The sequence below is a fragment of the Lotus japonicus genome, chromosome 1, assembly GCF_012489685.1.
Source record: "Lotus japonicus ecotype B-129 chromosome 1, LjGifu_v1.2".
Taxonomy (NCBI): domain Eukaryota; kingdom Viridiplantae; phylum Streptophyta; class Magnoliopsida; order Fabales; family Fabaceae; genus Lotus; species Lotus japonicus.
Genome location: NC_080041.1, coordinates 96,669,170 through 96,683,609, shown reverse-complemented (window position 1 = coordinate 96,683,609; position 14,440 = coordinate 96,669,170). Strand labels below are relative to the sequence as shown.

The 14,440-nt window shown below is 33.4% G+C and overlaps 1 pseudogene; it reads left to right on the top strand.

Annotated features, from left to right (window-relative positions):
• The first annotated feature begins 5,323 nt into the window (after positions 1–5,323).
• Positions 5,324–12,829, top strand: LOC130728135 (methylsterol monooxygenase 1-1-like; annotated as a pseudogene).
• The last annotated feature ends 1,611 nt before the right edge of the window (positions 12,830–14,440 follow it).

Genomic DNA, 14,440 nt, shown 5'->3' with positions numbered 1-14,440 from the left:
TCAATTACGATAAGCAGAAGTGCAACCCTTATATCAGAGATATATAGGATAGAATGTCAGTTTAAAATCCATTTGGGTAGATAGTATGACTTGAAAACTAAGAAGGAGACAGAAAGGGATCACCTGACCTTCTCTTGAGTGAGAAAGGCTAGTCGCAAGGCAAAAAGCTTAGTCGTTGTCAAGTCTGAGGGTGAACGATTACATTTCATGTCCCTAAGAAAGCCTCTATTTGCAGGAATGGTTTTTCGCCTATCTTCCCTCCAAAGCTAATGGAAAGTTGACGTGAAATTTTCTCATAATATTTTAATCAAAAAATTTAATTTTTTAATTAGTCAGATTTCGCTAATCCAATTTTAGTCTGTCTCCCCTAGGGATGGCAATAGGTGGAGTACTACAATACTCATCCTCATACCCGCGTTTTCAAAAAGTACCTGTAACCGTCCCATGCCTACGTGGGTAGCAACATGAATGTCTGTCCCCGTACCCTCTAGGTACTCATATGCTCATACCCTTTATTCGCAATTTAGCTAACGAAAAACATAACTTTTACAATTTTATAATAGAAAACTAAAATATAATAGCTATTATATGCATTAATTAAAAATAATGATGACCATCCATATATTTATCAAGTAAAATCATTCAAATATTTTTTTTAAAAAAATAAGCAAGAAAGTTAAGCTCTAAATTTATAATTTTAGATTTGTTAATAAACTTCTAATAAAATTGTAGGTTACTAACTTACTTTAAAAATAAGTGAGATTAAGTTAGATACCATAATAAAATTTCACTTACTTTTTTTTAGTAGAAGTTAGTGATATGTAATGAAATAACCCAAGAAAGAGGGGTTTGAATTGTATTGTTCTGAAACTTTGGTTTTTCAAGAGATTATTAGTTTTAAATTTTTTTTCGCAATCGTTTAGTGCATCTGATAAAAGAGCAAAATAGTAAACGATAGACACACAGCCTTTTTATCCTGGTTCATCCATAAATGATGGGGTTACGTCCAGTCCATGGGCATACCAAAATTTCACTATGCAAGTATCAAGGACTTCTCCAAGTATTATTCAGGACTTCTTCTAAAACCAAGTATTATCAAGGACTTCTCCTAACAAGTATTCTTCAGGACTTTTCCTAACCAAGTATTATCAAGGACTTCTCCTTGCAAGTATTATCCATGACTTCTCCTTACAAGTATTATACAAGACTTCTCCTACAATCTTTTTTCAAGATCGTTTTCTTCTACGGATATCTCTTCATACAAGAGTAAAGTAGAGGATTTCAAGCACATGAACAAGAAAGCATTTGATATTATATTTGAGTCTAAGACTATACTTTATGTTCTAATTCTAGAGAGAGTGGGATGATAGGATTTGACTCTTGGGTAAGGTTTTCTCTTCTTCGAAACAGACGATGTCAAATATTTGACTCTAAGGCTTTTATAGATTTCTTGCTTTTTGACTTTGATCGTTGAAATAAGTTTCAATGGAGAGCTAATCGTTAATTGCAGAAATCTTCAAGTCTTGCTTTTATACTTTAATATCTTCTGTGAGAGAGATAATAGTCGTTGGAGCTTGAACCTCACAAAGATTCTAGCCGTTTGATCAAACAGTGTTTTTGTGTACTTGTGTCAGGTGCATTAAATGCATGGCATTGTTTGATGAAAATCTTTTGCCAAAAAGGTGTAGTCTGTCAGCTAGCAGGTAGCAAAGGTCTTTGCTTCTATCCGTTGGTGAGCAAGTATGGAAACTTGATTGTGACAACGTTGTACTTCAGCTTTGACCATTGTATTTTGTCAGATCACGTGATCTTCTATCAAGACTTCTTCTCCAAGCTTGTCTGAGATCTTTTCTAAATTGAATGTAGCACTCATTCTTCAGACACTGCAACTTTCTTAGTTTGAAAGTCTTCTTAAACGATCTTCTTTATTCAGATGGTCTTCTTGCTTTTTGTTCCATTGATCATTTTGAGTTAGACGATAAGTTTTGACCACTCAATTGTAGTTTCATGTCAGCAATTGAACTGTCGTCTACGTATATGCTTTGGCTTGGATCGAACAAAGTGGGCATATACGACAAATCATAGTGTTCCTGAAATATGAAATTTTTAGTATTCCACTAATGCCCTCAAAATTGTTATTGTTCACAACATGATAAACGATATGGTTAAATGTTTGAACTTAACAGTTAGAATTTATATTTTAAGTATATTAATATAAATACCACCAATTATGTGTGTCAGTATAATATGTGTGTGCGGGTACGAGGCGAGTATGTGCCTACTACTTTTTTGCAGGTACTTACCCGTGTCGAACCATATACCCGTCTAGCGAGTTTTTATCCTACCCATTGTGGTATTTTTTGTGGGTACCCAATGGGTCTTGGACCCATTTCCCCTCAACCACCACTCCTCCCCCTCAACCATATATCTTATCTTCGTCTTCTACATTGAAGAACGAACGTTGTCAATCAAATGTCTGTGCTAGGAGAAACAGCTCACGCAATATGCAGTCACGTCCTACCCTTGATGCTCTTGAACAAAGAAGAAAAAATTGAAGGATTCACAAGTGAAAAAGAAGGAGAAATCCAACAAAAAAGAGGAAGAAGGAGATGAATTTTCTGAATGAAATACTCATCATAGAAGTCTCTATTTATAGGAGATAAAAAAAGAAAGAGTTCATCCTATTTTCTTTCTCTATAAAATAAGAAAACCCTTCTTTTAATCACTAAAACCCAAAATAATTAAAATAAATATTTTTCTCTCCATAATCACGAAAATAACACTAATTACAATTATTTTCATTTATCAAAATATATTCATCTAATAATACTATGCGCATGCATTATTATTTCAAAATTAAAATAACACCCAAGTCAATCACAAGTCAAAGTCAACCAAACAAGTCAACGAAACACAAAATCAACGTTCGCCTAATTATCATTTTTCAAGAAATAATAATATTAATAAATAATAATTAAAAACATTAAAAATGGAGGATCCTACAACGTGCAACGATGACCGTGGCGAATCTCCATCTTCTTTCTCATCGATTTTTTCTTTCTTTTCCATCACCGAGTCTTTCGAGATGTAGATCTCAAGGTTTCGACTACATCAGTCACCACGCGATCTCGTTCCTTACTTCCTTCATCTAGTTTTCCCGGTCTCATCCCTTTCTTTTTCTTGAATCTCTCTTTCTCTCACAGTGCCAATATTGTAGAGAAAAACAACAACACAGTAGAAGCCGAAGAGGATAGGTGGTGAAAACCCCAAAATCGAAACCCAAATATTTGTCACATTTTTAATTAAGTGGAGGGATGGTGGTCGGTGGGGGAGGATATCTAATGGTGGTGGTATTATGGCGGAGGACAAGGTGGTTGAAGAGAGGAGATGTGGTGGAGAGATCGAAGGTGGAGGAAGAGAGAGGTTGTGAAAAATACTGTTTTAATTTTTCAGAAAATGAAAAGAATATTTTTATTTTAAAAAATAAAAAATAATCCTTCCTTATATAGAGTTATACAAAATAATTTTTGTGTATATTAGATGCTCACAAAAGTAGAACATATTTTATATTTACTTTGCATGTGAAGAGTGGCTTTGTGCTTTCGATAATAAGGTGTCATGGAATGAAGAAAAGGTGATAGAGTTGTTGTTCCATGATTGTTAGGTGATGATGTGTTGTCAAAAATAGTAAGAGGTAGTACAATTGTCATAAGTGAAAAAGAGAGAGATAACCGTAGGAAACTATGACAAATTAAGAACAAGTTGGTATTATGGTATAGGCTAGTTCTGAAACTGTGAGATTCACTCGTTAGATCGAAAGAAAAAAATATTACGATGATATAATAGGGGAGAAAGATAGAGAATGACGGTTAGTGAGGACATCTTAATCATTATATTCATTTAATCTTAATCATTCAATTTATATTTTACTATTTTCAATAGTGATATTGAAATTAATATCAAGTACGCACAAATTTTTTTTTTATAGGCCAATGTTAGTTGACCTATTACCTAATGTACCATAGCTGACACCGGTAATATATTATAGGTTTAATATGTTTTTTTTTGTCCTTATCCTAAAATTGTAAATATTATCAAATTAAATTCCTGAAAAAAAAAATCTTTGAAATGTAATTCCTGACATATTGTTTAATTAAATTAAGTCTTTTTTTCAATTTTGACCGCTCAACGGTTTAGTGGCGAGCCTAGTCAGCATATGGTATTCACATAGATTTTTCGTATCAATTTGAGTCCCTGAAAAAAAATTAAATCTTATTTTCAGTCTCTTCTTTTCACCACCACACTTCTTTTCCTTCTTCACCACCCTCCTTCATCCTCTATCCAATTTTTTTCCAAACCACAACCTTTAACTTTGAATTTTTTTCCTGCACTCATCTACTTCCTTCATTCCCTTCCTGTTCCTCTTCCTCCTCAGTCCATATCCAAAAAATTAAGAAAAAAGTATTACAGCAATTGATTCTCATCCGCAAGTTAAAATTTGCTGGTTATAATAAAAAAAATATTAGAGAAGAAGAAGATGAATATGAAAGAGGAAGAAGATGAAGCATGCAAATGCCCATAAGCTTAAAGGAACAAGAATTGCATCATTTGAATGAGAATTGAAGAAGAAACAAGATGAAGGTGGAAGAGGAGGAAGATGGTGGTGGAAGAAGAGGGGCTAAATATGATTTAAAAATTTTACAGGGACTAAAATCGATGTGAAAAATTTACGTGGACACTATTTGCTAACTAGGCTCGCCACTGGACCATTGACCGGTCAAAATTGAGTAAAAAGACTTAATTTGATTACAAAAATATTTCGGGGATTACATTTCAAAGAAAAATTTTCAAAGACCCAATTTAATTCTCTTTACAATCTTAGAGACCAAATTATATCTTGGGTACAATAGATATGTAAATGTATTGTCCTCACAATTTAAAATATCTAAATCCATCAGTTTATGCATTTTATATAGAGGAATACCACTAACACACACTTTTGCGCATACTCTCACACACATGACATTCCATATGAATTGATTTATTCTCAAATACTCTTTTCGGTCATTTTTATAAGAAACTCTTTGATAAAATCACATAAACCAAGGAGTAGTTAATATATTTCATTCACTTATTTAATATTTCAAATAATAAGAAAGAGGGAGAGAAAAATATGATGTGAATGAGAAATACAAATATTGCAACTAGATTGTAATTGTGTGGATATCATAACTCCCAAATTTTAGGCTTTATGAAAGGTACACCGCCATAATTAAATAGGGGTTTAAATCCATAGAATTTCACTTCTCAACTACTATTAATTTCTCTTACTCCTCTGCACCCTCCACCTTCTTTTCTCCTCCACCATGCTTCCCTACCAGACCCTTGAAGAAGCACAAGACGCCCTTGGCAGAGGGTTAACTCTTGCTGAGACATTATGGTTCAAATATTCAGCCAAGAAACCTGATTTTGTTCTTCATTGCCACAACACACTATTTTTGTGTTTGTTTTACTCTATAGCTCCTATTCCATTCGTATTGATTGAGCTTAGTGGCCACAAGAAGTTTAACAAATACAAGATTCAGCCCTGGGTGAAGAGATCATTCTGGGAAATGTTCAAGTGCTACAAGGATGTCATGCAAACGTTTGTCATTGCTGTTGGTCCTCTACAGATAATTTCTTACCCCACCATAAAGGTACGTATACCCCTACTATACTTTAGCTTAGACTATATTGGAGATTGAATCCACCACACTATATATAATTATATATCATGGTTGAATGGTTGAGGATACATTGATTCTGGATAAACAATGTAATTTTACAGTAATGAATAACTTCTATAACAAAACTTAATTTTTGCCATTTCAATCATTCAGTTAATATATATTACTTTTTTTTTTCATTTGGCCACCAGTCTCCACGGAGAAATGAGCCTCACGTGGCTAATTTTACTCATAATACAATGGTGATATATATATTTACCATTTCAATCATTCGGTTATGTGTTACTTTAGTCCCATTGGATGTCGATCGTGTTGTTAAAAGTAGTTGTTTGAACATTTGAAGTTAAGAGTCTAAAATTAAAGGAGATTAACTTTTAAGAAGACATTTAACCTTTCTTACACGCAAATCGAACCGGATTACCTCAAGAAAGATAAATGTAGTTAAGATAAGGCAGTTCCACTCTAAATTATGATGCATACAAAATATAAGGCTCACAGTAGTGAATTTTCTTCAATTGATTGATGCTAAATTTCACACAATCGGCAACATAAAACTATTTCCTCAATTTCAAATATTTTCAATTTTTTAAGTTTCAGTCTTTATAAAATGCTACTAATAATATAATTCAAAACCCCAAACAATATTCCTTTTTATTCACCACTTGATTAGAAAACAATTGTATGTCACTATCAAAAAAAAAAAAACAATTGTATGTCACTCACTCCCTATAAATATCTTTTCTAAAATTCAAATTTATGGTCTCATCTTTATCGAGGTCTAACTTACTTACCATTAAAACTCAAACCAACAATATTTTATACTTGTATTATAAATTTTTATTGTTATTAATTAAAGAAGGGTTAAATAAGGTTTTGGTCCCTATATAATAAGTTTGAAAACGATCCTTCTCCAGAGCAAAGTTTACACTCAGTCTCTACTGTTTGAGAAACTACCTAACATTTTAGTCTCTGTCGAAGGTGGTGGTCCAGTGACATTTGCCCCATGGCTTCACCGATCCTAGCGTAATATCCACATATATAGATTCACTAATTGCCAGAGTTAGTGGCAAATGTCACTGGATCACCACCAAAAAGTAATAATTAATTTTTTTTCATGGATTTCAAATATTCATATCACAAGGTACAACCATTCTTATCATTCTCTCTGGATCCCTCTCAACTCACCCACTCCTAACTTAGGTATCAGAGTGACTTTACAAGGTCTCATCCGGGCTGGTTCATCAGAAAACGGAGCTACTGTGACACCATCACCTCCTCAGTCTCTCTGCCTGAAATACGTCGAACCTCCTCAATCAACATTGTTTGGAGTGATTTAACCAGATTCATCAAATCACATGACATGTTATAGTGAATGGATGAAAGTACAAGTTATAAAATATATATATATATATATGTATTAATATTCCAAAAATTTCTTTTTAATAATTTTGAATTTTTAGCTAATTATACTCTTTCTCTTCGTGTTTAACCGTCATCTTTACATGTTATAAATGCCTCTACCAAAAGAACAGTCCTGTTCTAAATGAGTCAAAATGAATGTCAATCGGGGACATTGGACAAGTGGTAGGTAGGTCAGTTGTCATGGAAGATGGAAATGATGGAGGTTCATTATATTGAAAGCCATTTAATACATCACATAAATCAAAGGACAGAGTTCTGGTCATTTGTACTTAAACAGTTAACCTTAGAAAAGAGTACTCCATGTGCATCTGTTATACACCAAGAGGGAAAATGAAAATGAATATTATTTATATTTCTATTGTATCTTTAAAAATATATTTTTATCTTTTCTCAGTTATTCTTCTCATAAGAACATTATATGGAAAAATATTAATTAATGTTAAGCAACCCATCACTAGGTGGTTAACCAAATAATTAGTGATTTAGTGTAAACAGAAATTGCAACATACGAATAGGATGGGTACTGCATGTACAATTTCAAAAAAATAAATTGAAGAGTACTCATTTGATTAATATGGGCAGCCATATGACATTTACATTAATCAAACAAATAAGGGAGGAGAAAGGGAATAAGAATTGGTATCTCACTCTTAGAATTGTTACCTCTTTTATTTTCTAAAAAACCTAAAATTGCCCCATGTTTTAACACTCCCTTTTCTCCCCTTCTCGAGCCTTCACGTTCTCTGCAGTGCATCACGCTCCTCATCACTTTCTCCCGAGCTTTAGAGCTCGAGACTGGAAGTTATTTCCCGAGCTGTAGGGCTCAGGACTGTAAGTTGTTTCCTTACGTTTTCCTTACTGAGGTCTAAGGCTCGGGAATACTTCCAATTTCTTCAATGAAGGTTTCCGAGGTTTTGCAACCTCGGCGAGGTTTTGCAATCTCGGGAACACATTTTTCACATTCCGAGCTTGGCAAACCTAGGGAAATCCGCGTTTATAAATTACTGAGGCATAGCCCTCGGAAGGATTCCGGGAATTAGACTCTCGGGATGTTCCCGAGGTACCAAAGCTCGGAAAATTCATCAGAAAAATTATAAGATAACCCGAGACTTAAAGCTCGGGGTGTTCCCGAGGTCCCAAAGCTCGGGAATTATTTTTAACAGTGATATTTTGGAGATTTCCCACTTTAAAGGAGGTAACAATTCTAAGAGTGGGGGTATCAGTTCTAACTCCCGAAGAGAAACCCCACATATATTACAAGGAGCAATACTGCTCATTTTGAGAGATGGAAACATGATTTTGGAAGAATATTAATTTATTCTTCACTAGGTGGTTAACCATCCGAAAGAACGCAAGGATTAACCTCATGAAAAATGTATTAAGCAATACTAATTATCTCAAAAATTTAAGTTGTTAGTTAATGATTACATAAATGATTTTATATTAAATTTCTAACATGACTATCGTGAACCAACTTGTTTGTTGCATGCATTTTTTAATAGTTTTTATAATTTTATTTCTTTTCCTTATAAATGCCTAGGTTCTCTCATATGCATGTTATGCAATTATTAGTAGTGACTTTTGATATTTTTTTCTCCTTCAATTTTGTCTAGTGGCTTGGGATCAGAACTAGTTTGTCATTGCCATCTGGCTGGGAACTATTTATTTGAAAAGAAAATGCAATGATATATAAAAATACTTATTAGCCCGCTAGCCTATAGACCCGCTGGCCTAATGACCTTTTTTTTTGTGAAATTTTCTGTTAAATAGGCTTTTAAGTAGGCTTGTAGGTCAGGTCAAGCCTTAAAATTTGGCCTATTGATAGGCCACAGGCCAAGCTTGGGCCACGAAAAGAGAATGCAGGCCAGGCTTAGGCCACGCAAAGTCTAGCTCGGCCCGGCCTATTTCCACCCTTAGTTGCCACCAAATTATACAGTGTATAATCAAACGCTGAATAGTATTAAAATTTTATCAGGCCTTATCCTATCAGGCCTAATACAATCAGACCTTATACTATCAGGCCTTATACAATACAACGTACCAAACGGGCTCTTAGTGTTAACAGAAATTGCAACATACGAATAGGATGGGTACTGTACAATTTCAAAAAAAAAAATTGAAGAGTACTCATTTGATTAATATTTTTGCTCCTTTGGCCACCAGTCTCCACGGGGGAAAGGGGCCCCACATGACTAATCTGGCTCGGGATACGGTAGTGATGTCCCTGACCACAAAGGTTTTTATTTTTGACCTCAGAGGGGATCGAACTCGGGCCAGAAGCCTAGGTGAAATCCCTTAAGAAAATGCACATTCACCACTTGTGTCACCCTTTGTGGTTCTTATTTGATTAATATGGGCAGCCATGTGATATGACATTTACATTAATCAAACAAATAAGGGAACATAAAGGGAATGAGAATTGGTATCTCTACTCTTAGAATTGTTACCCCCTTATTTTCTTAAAAACCCAAAATTACATCCATGTTTTAACACCCCCTTTTCTCCCATTCCCGAGCCTTCACGTTCTCTGCAGTGCATCATGCTCCTCATCACTTTCTCCCGAGCTCTAGGGCTCGGGACTGGAAGTTGTTTTCTTACGTTTTCCTTAACGAGGTCTAAGGCTCGGGAATTGTTCCAATTTCTTCAAGGAAGGTTTCCGAGGTTTGGGGGGAACACATTTTTCACATTCTGAGCTTGACAAACCTAGGGAAATGCACGTTTATAAATTACCGGGGCATAGCCCTCTGAAGGATTCCGAGAATTAGACCCTCGGGGTGTTCCCGAGGTACCAAAGCTCGGGAAATTCATCAGAAAAATTATAATATATCCCAAAACTTAAAGCTCGGGGTGTTCCCGAGGTACCAAAACTCGAGAAATTCATCAGGAAAATTATAAGATATCCCGAGACTTAAAGCTCGGGGTGAACCTCGGGAATTATTTTTAACAGGGATATTTTGGAGATTTCCCACTTTAAAGGGGGTAGCAATTCTAAGAGTAGGGTATCAATTCTAACTCCCGAAGAGAAACCTCGCATATATCTCAAGGAGCAATACTGCTCATTTTTAGAGATGGAAACATGACTTTGGAAAAATATTAATTTAGCCTTCACTAGGTGGTTAACCATCTGAAAGAACGCATTCCTCATGAAAAATTTATTAAGCAATACTAATTATCTCAAAAATTTAAGTTGTGAGTTAATGATTACATAAATGATTTTATATTAAATTTCTAACATGACTATCGTGAACCAACTTGTTTGTTGCATGCATTTTTTTAATAGTTTTTATAATTTTATTTATTTTCCTTATAAATGCATAGGTTCTCTCATATGCATGTTATTCAATTATTAGTAGTGACTTTTGATTTTTTTTTTCTCCTTCAATTTTGTCTAGTGGCTTGGGATCAGAACTAGTTTGTCATTGCCATCAGGCTGGGAACTATTTTGGCAATTACTAGCTTACTTTATCATAGAAGATTTTTCAAACTACTGAATTCATAGGATGCTCCATTGCAAATGGGCATATGACAATATCCACAAGGTTCATCATGAATACACATCACCCATTGGGCTTTCAGCTCCTTATGCCCATTGGGCTGAGATTTTGATACTGGGCTTCCCAGCATTTCTTGGCCCAGCACTGGTTCCAGGGCACATTACTACCTATTGGTTGTGGTTCATTTTGAGACAGCTAGAAGCCATTGAGACGCATAGCGGGTAAATGATAGACTTCTTAAATAATTTAATAGTTTTTTTATTAAATTATTTTAATATTATTGAAATTTTTAATTGTATTAAAAATATAGTATTTGTTGTAATAAAGTAGAAGATTGTGATTCCAAGCTAGTTTTTCCAGGTGAAATTTAGTTATTTTTAGTGAATTATAGATGATTTTAAGATGGTATGATATTTTATTTTAATTATGTTGTAAATTAGGTATGAGTTCCCGTGGAGTCCCACAAGATATATACCATTTTATGGAGGTCCAGCATACCATGACTACCACCACTATGTTGGGGAAAGAAGTAAAAGCAATTTTGCCTCAGTGTTTACCTATTGTGATTACATTTATGGGACCAATAAGGTATTCTTCATCTTTATTAGAAATTGATACAAATTGAAAAACAAAATGGAAAGAATAATTAATAATTATATGATGGTAAATCAAATTGTTATCTCACTCTTACACCCCCCTTATCAAATTTCTAGAAAAAGTAGTATGTTGTAATGAACTAATTGCAAAAATAGATGAAAAAATTATATTTCATATTGTCATGATTGAGATATGCGTGAGTTTAAATATAACTTTTGATATTTTGGTAAATAATAGCTTATCACAAAGTTACTTATATGATCTTTGCAGGGGTACCAATACAAAAAGCATATGCGCAAGAAAACATCTCAGACTTTCATTGCCCAAAGTTACAAGGTGGACTAGGTTTACGGTTTTTGAGGGAATTCATGTTTTCATTCTCTTTATTTTCTATAGTATGGTTAGTTAGTTGTCATAAAACATAAACAATAAAACAGAATCCAAACTAATATGATTCAATTGAATGGTGTTAAGAAGCTAGTATAGCAGCTTATTGATCTAAGAGTTATGCTTTCAAGCTTATAGGTTTTTTCAACAAGACCCAACCCAAACCAAACATGAAGAAACTGACCTTTTTTTTGTCTTTGGGTCGGGTCTAACCGATTGCGGTTCAAAGCGGATTGAGACAGCAAGGTGGTATGGTTTGATCAGATTCAAATTAGGCTTTCGCTCCACGGAATCGACCGAAGTAGCTATAAAAATCCGAAGTAGCTATAAAAGTCTGAGAAAGCTAGAGATGATAAGAAAAAAAGAGTGAGTCTATCTCAGAATGATTTTATATTTTCCGTCATAAGGTGACATCCATTAACCCTAGCATGGTATCCACTTCTTTCTCATTCAAATTAAATGCATCAAAACCTTGGCTCAGTTGTGCTGTGAACCATGCCTCTGGACCTCTCCACATGAAGATCCCTTGATTCCCTTCTCTTTCATTGTCTTCATCATCAACGTTGTCCGCCATCAACTGTGTCCTCACCCTTTCTATCTCATTGTCGCAGATATGAGTGTGGAAGCTTGATCTCCTTCAAAAGAGGAGGAGATCTCGTCATGGCGGAAGCAATCTCGTCATGACAGAGGAGATCTCGTCATGGTGAAAGCAATCTCATCACGGTGGAGGGGACGAGATCTCATCATTGGGTTATTTCTATTGATAGGTTATTTTTGTTGAGGTTCCTCCTTGATTTGGTTCTGGTCTAACTTTATTGTTCATCTTTTGTATTGCAATATGGAATTGTTCATTTTTTTATGATGTTTTCTGTCCCGGTTAGATGCTAACCGACCCAACAAAACCACCATCTGACAAAGGCGAATATGAATCACCTGTAGCCGATAAATGGATGGTGGCGGACCTAGTGATTTGGTATTTTTCAACCGAAAAAATCGACAATCTTGACCCAAAACTGTCTGATAGACAGCCCTACTAACTTACAAAAGAAGCTACTACCTAAACTAACTAATTACGTATAAATTGTGTGAAGACGTCAATACAATGTGAAGCCCTCCTTCTCTCAGACCCAAACTCAAATCCAAATCTAGAGAGGGCCTCTTCATCTTTCGTGCATTCATTTGGGGTTTAGATTGATTGTACAATGTGTTAATTTGAGTCTTAGCCATACTAAGGATGTTAGCCAGATTACATCCCTCAACAATGTATGCTAATTTAGATTTATGATGTAGGATGCTTACCAAGATGTCCATTAGCCATCTGATCAATTTAAGACGTATGCACTAATGTTAGATGGCAAAATGTGGTAATTTAAGATATTGGAGGGATGAAAGGAGTAAAAAAAGTATAGGGACCAAAAATAGAAAATGCTAATATCTATATATCTATATCTATATATCTATATCTATATATATATGAAAATAAGGTTTTCTTCTAGAAGATCTATGCCACATGTCCCCTCATAAGTAATTCATTTTCCCTCCAAAACAAAAAAAAATCCAACACTTTTTGTTTCAACATGATTATCTCATATCCTATTTAATTCTCTTAATTGTCTATTTCAAAATATTATTTTTAAAATTTCGAAAATTATCATGAGTTTTAATTATTAATATATTAAATACTAATAATTAATAATAAAAATTATTTAGATTAAAAATGAATATTATATTTTTTATTTTAGAGCATTAATTTTTTAAATTTTGATTTTTCAAGAATACATTTGATTTCTTTTTATTTATTTTCTAAATATTAAATAATATTATATTTGTTTTGAAATGAGTATAATGAGGAAATATGAGTATATCAAATAAATATTTTTTTTCAATTTTCAGCATTACTATTTTTTTAATTTTGAAATTTTGAAATTTTTTTATAAAACAAATAAATATTTCCTATTTTCGCACTCATCATTACTATTTTTAAGAAAACGAATTTTGAAGTTAAAAAATAATAATTATGACAATAAAAAAAATTAATGAGTCAAACAAGTCATACCGAAATCATTTCAAAAAATTAGGAAAATGTCAAGTATAATAATGGTGCATAACTCTTTAAATCAATTCAAACCAATAACTATGATTAAACCATGTTTAATTAGGAAACTTTAAATTTTAATTAAATAACCAAATGGAGCATTTCAAATCAAAAAAAAAAAATGAAAGGAGATGGATCATTTCACAGAAGAAGATATCTGATATTTTAACTTCAAACCAATAATAACCACATAGTCATTTCCAAATTCAAATACAATCAGCGTGAATAAGATATGCATAATTAGGAAATTTTAAAACTCTATTAAATAACTACACTGTAAATTTTTTATAATTATTCTATTGTATATTTTTCCAATTAATCATGTATATTAATTTATATGATCATGTATGATAAAACCAACACATTTATTTTCCAATACAAAAGAAAAAAAAAACACTTTTCTCTCTCTGCAATTAATCATGTATATTTATATTTCCTCTCTTTTTTATTTTTTATACACGTAAAATTAATTATTTTTAAGAATATAACATATGCAAATCCAAAAGGTTATGATCTAATTTTCTTCTTATTTTTCAATAATGAGTTTGTGGCCCTGGATCACTCTCTGGAAGAGATGAGTTTGTCGTTGTTGGCTGATGCTATGAGTGTACCCTCTGTGAGACCTTAGTCTTCTTTTCTTTTCACGCAATGTACCAAAAAATGTAAGGATTAATTCAAAAACATATTGATTTTCAATCCCTCCAAATTAATTTCCAGAA